Here is a 5187-nt window from a genome sequence, read left to right as displayed (position 1 = left end):
GTAATATTGGCCAACCGATCCACAACCAGCTCTATCCTCGCTCTAGTAATCTCCTCTGCCAAATCTCTTGATATCTGTGTAGAGCTGAATAACTAATCCGGGCCCTTCCAGCTTAACGCATCTGCCACCACACTGGATTTCCCTAGGTGATAAAAGATGTCACAATCATAGTCCCTTAACAATTCTAGCCAATGTCTCTGCCTCATATTCGAGTCCTTCTTGGTGAAGAAATACTTCAAACTCTTATGATCGGTGTATATCTCACACTTCTCTCCATACAGGTAATGCCGCCAAACTTTCAGTGAAAACACCACCACTGCTAACTATAGATCGTGGGTAGGGTACCGCTGCTCATACTCCTTCAGTTGCCGTGACAAATAAGTAATAACCTTCTCGTTCTGCATTTCCCAGTCCCAATCTCAATGCGTCACAATACACCACAAAGTTCCTTCCCTCCAAAGGAAGACTCAACACGGGAGCAGTAATCAGTCGTCGCTTTAGCTCCTGGTAGCTATTCTCACACTTTTCTGACCAGACGAACTTCATATTCTTCCGTGTCAATTCTGTCATCAGTGCAACAATCTTCAAGAACCCTTTCACGTACCTTAGAGGCGTTCCTTAGCCTCGGTCAATCTTTCATTGCCTCTACCTTAGCTGGATCCACCTTAATCCCATCTTCACCAACAATGTGTGCAAAGAATGCCACTTCTGGTAGCCAAAACTTGCACATCACAAACATGGCATACAAATGATGCTCTCTCAGTCTCTGCAATACCTGTCAGAGATGCTGGTCATGTTTTGCCTCTGAACTGGAGTAAACCAATATGTCGTCGATGAAGACAATCACAAACTTATCTATGATGTTCTTGAACATCCTGTTCATCAAGTCCATGAATGTTGCTGGGGCATTGGACAAACCAAATGAAATGACCAGGAACTCATAATGCCCATATCTCATTCAGAAGGTCATCTTCGGTATATCCTCGTCCATGATCCTCAACTCGTAATAACTAGATCGAAGATCAATCTTTGAGGACACCTTCTTTCCATGTAGTTGATCGAACAAGTTATCGATCCTTGGTAAGTGGTACTTATTCTTGATGGTCAACTTGTTCAACTTCCTGTAGTCTATACACATTCTCAAAGTCCCATCCTTCTTCTTCACAAACAAAACCGGAGCACCCTATGGCGAGAAGCTAGGTTTGATAAACCCAAAATCAAGAAGCTCTTGCAACTATATCTTCAACTCCTTCAGTTCTGCCAGAGCCATCCTATATGGTGCCCTCGACACTTTCTCTGTACCCGACACTAACTCGATCACAAACTGGATCTCCTGATGCGGTGGCAGTCCTGGTAAATCCACAAGAAACACATCCAAGATCTCGCGTACCAATCTATCCTCTCTCGACACTACTGTAACGACCCGGATTTTCAAGACTCAATAATGCGGAAATATAAATGTTTTCATTTAACAAAATGTCTCAAAAACCCATAGAAAAAAAAAACTTTTTAAAAAGTCGTATGGCCATACTTAACATTTAGTTACAAACATGTTTTATAAAGATTAGAGTGAGCCTAGTTTAGGAAAATTACACAACATTTCCAAAAATAAAAAGGCTTCCCAAAAGGTCGGTCCACATGTACATTTGCAAGGAAGACTCCAGCGCTCACTGCTCTGCCTTGCCCTTGCTCTTACCTACAACATGAAACAACTAGGTAAGCGAAAACGCTTAGTAAGATCAACTTTCAAACAAACCATGTAGAGAATTAGGGTTGCGGACCCATCCGGACCCTAAACAATCAATTTCAAGAACGCTAAAGCGTCCTGGCAAACTTATGGTCATGCCTGATAACCAATGATAAATTAATTCGTAACTAGATAAAAATCCTGCACTCAGAAAAAATCCCAGAACAAGCAGATATATTATATCACAACTATATCTTACCAACAATTATATCCCTGCACTCAGAAAATCCCAGAGCAAGCAGATATATTATATCACAACTATATCTTATCAACAAATATATCCCTACACTCAGAAAATCCCAGAGCAAGCAGATATATTATATCACCAAATAATTCGAGACCAACGCTCGACAATTTCCAACAATTCATGCGTAACGCGCCCTCCAACATAATTGCTAATCTGTAAAAGAGAACTGAGTCCCCACACTAAGATCTAGCCAATAAATATTCTCATCGAGGGTAACTATCGTGTTACCTAGGGCATCGCTACATATTCAAGAGTGTAATCCAATTTACACGATTTTATGGAGACTTCTATGTTAATCAGTGGTGCTGGTGAGCAGCTGCCCCTAGGGTGTTCAACCTCACTCTATCTTGGCAACCCCTAGTATCTCTAGGCACTCTCACGGAATGGCCAATATTCACGGCTGCTATCCAGGAATAACTTATCAGAGCACTTGCTCGGATTCTAACCGTCCAATGATTAAGTAAGCATGAGGGCCCCTAGGTCCCATTTATCTTGGCGCCCCTAGGTTTAACCAGCTTATCCTCATCTCATGGCCACTCGTCTCGGTAATGAACCGGACATAAATAAAATCAAGCAGTGTGACGGGGATCAACCGTCTAGGATATGACGGACTTCTACCGTTCATATTTTCTAAATCAGCACTCACTAGACTAACGTCTCTAAGCAACTTTCTATGACAGCCTATGTATATGCATGTATCCCTATACTAACATACAAGACAATAATCATTTCATGTTGCAGCCATACAATATAAGTTGACTTACTTGGAGTCCTTAGCGCTCAGCAGGTTTTCACCCTCCAACGTTCAGTCCAGTTACGCTTAGCCAATACTGTAGTTATCCATACAGTATACTCGGATTAATTATGGCACTAATAATTCATTATTATTATTTTGGGCAGTTTGGTCATTTTAATAAAAGTCATTTGTAAGGATTTATAATCCTTATTTGGTTTTAAACCTATTAAGGAAAGTTATACAAAATATTCGAGACTAAGCCCTAAGTCTCGGGGAGACCTATCCTAAGGTCTCGATACCTAGGCTCGGGTATCACAATGGTATTTCCCACAATCCGCTAAAAATCTTATTCTTTCAAGGTATCGCTATTAACCCGCACTTTCGACTAGTCGGTTAAAATATGTAAGATTTTAGCCGGTATTATATCCAGAAAATACAAATAAATTCCTTAATTATTTTTAAAGAAAATAAACTCTTTAAATTTTCCTTTTATTTTTCTTAAGGTTTTAATATCTAAAAACCGTTTTAAGAAAATTGCCTAATTTGTCTTAATTAGGAAAACCGTTATAAATTTCTCATCTTGACTAATTAATTTTCCAAAAGCAATAAATCAATTTTACTTACTAGGAAAATAATTTATTTAATTATTTTCTCAAAATATAGGGTTTTAAACCCTCTTTTAATTTATTAACTACTAATAAATTAAATCTCTTATTTTTAGAAAGAATAAAAACTCTTTAATAAAAATAATTCATTTAAACTCAAAGGGATAATTTTAGTGAAAATATGATTTCAAGACTTACCAATTTATATCTTGAAATAAGCAAAATTTTACTTTTTACCTTATGTTCCAAAATTTCATTTTTACACTAAGTGTGAAAAACCTAATTTTCACATTTTTAACTACATACTTCGTTAGTTCATAACTTGAAATTTACTTACCCAATTGTTTCCAAAATTTCCCAATTCCATTTTTGTTATGCCATTTAGGTCTTTGTAAAATATTAGGTCAAAATGAGCATTTTTGATTGGTGAAATCATTTTCCAACAATGAGGTAAAAATGACCTTATTTTCAAGTCCTTATTTTTTTCCAAACTTTGACAGTTAATAACTTTCAAACCGTTTAATATTTTCTTACCAAATTTTACAGTGGACTAATAGGTTATGCCAGAAATATGTCCACAAAATTTTAGAAAAAACTGGGTTCATTTGCCCTATACAGTGGCTGTCCAAACTTGGTTCCGAAAATAAGAATACGAAAAAACAGTTTTTTACCTAATCTTTGAAATAGCATAACTTACTCATTTCTAAACATTTTTTAGTGTTTCAAAAGCTCAATTTTATGTACTCAATCTCAACAACATCACAGTACAATTAAATTTTACAAAAACAATATACAGTGGCTGCTTGACCCCTTGGAAGTCACAGCTCAAAACATGTTTTGTTTTAGGGTATCCTACAAAACCCTTGGGGGTTTTGGTTCCCATTTTCAAAAATCAATACACATGCATCATAAAAATTATTAAACAACTACCATAACCTTATTACATCATCAACAAGAAACTCTAAGCATTAGATATACAAAATAATGCTTAAAACTAAAAACCCTACAACAAAATCATCAAAAGTAAACTTTTTACCTCTTTGGTGTTCTTGCTTAAGGTTTGGACCTTCCTATAAGCTTTGACTCCTTCAAAACCTTTCAAAAACCCTAACCAACTTCCTCCAACAACATAGGTAATTAGCTATTTGAAACTCTATGATTAAAACTTGACAAAAGTCTAGATTAATGAAACTTTACCTTAGGGAAAACCCTTCCTAGACCAAGACTTAGCTTCCAAGTTTCTTTGGTGTTCTTGGGGTTCAAAATGGAGAGAACACTTGAGAGAGTCTTCAAAAATCAGATGAGAGTGAATGAGGGAGGGAGAGTGGTCGGATTTGGGGGTTAGAATGGCTCACACAACTCTTCAAAATATCACAAAACACTTGAGTGCTTTTCTACCCACTTGCCCACTTGACTTCTTAATTAAATGGGATTTGAATTTTATAAAATTGGGTTCACACCACTCTAAAATAGCACATGGCCAGCCACCCTTATCCATATATGTGACCATTAATTTTTTTTTATTTTATTTTTTATTTTTATAGAGGTTAATAAAGGTTTATAAGAAGAAAAGTCCAAATTGACTTTTGACACCTTTTTTCACTCTTATTAAGTTTTAATCACCAAACTTAACATTAATTAATTAAATTAAATGTCTCTCACATTTAATTTAATTAATCACATAATAAAATTTAACCTAAGGTCCATTCATGGAATAAAATTCCCCATTTCGGCAAAATTAGGCATTTAGCACAAAATGCCTTAAAATTTCCATTTTCTTTTAGGTTTATTATTTTTGACCAAACTTTAAATTTTATGAATGTATTTTATGCCCAAAATATAATTGCCATGA

The 5187-nt window shown here is 36.1% G+C and overlaps 1 long non-coding RNA gene across 2 annotated transcripts; it reads right to left on the bottom strand.

Annotated features, from left to right (window-relative positions):
- Nucleotides 1-1442: 1442 nt before the first annotated feature.
- On the bottom strand, nt 1443-4791 carry LOC133780529 (uncharacterized). 2 transcript variants are annotated; one of them, XR_009869390.1, is made up of 3 exons: nt 4533-4791; nt 4372-4450; nt 1443-1696 (listed from the first exon to the last, which is right to left on the bottom strand). It is a non-coding gene; the product is annotated as an uncharacterized LOC133780529 (long non-coding RNA). The 2 variants fall into 2 exon arrangements; XR_009869389.1 differs by lacking the exon at nt 1443-1696 and adding an exon at nt 2735-2824 and having other exon boundaries at nt 4533-4789.
- Nucleotides 4792-5187: the final 396 nt, after the last annotated feature.

Source organism: Humulus lupulus, chromosome 5 (genome assembly GCF_963169125.1).
Source record: "Humulus lupulus chromosome 5, drHumLupu1.1, whole genome shotgun sequence".
NCBI classification, from domain to species: domain Eukaryota; kingdom Viridiplantae; phylum Streptophyta; class Magnoliopsida; order Rosales; family Cannabaceae; genus Humulus; species Humulus lupulus.
The sequence above is the reverse complement of the archived record's forward strand: the minus strand, read 5'-3'. Positions and strand labels throughout refer to the sequence as shown.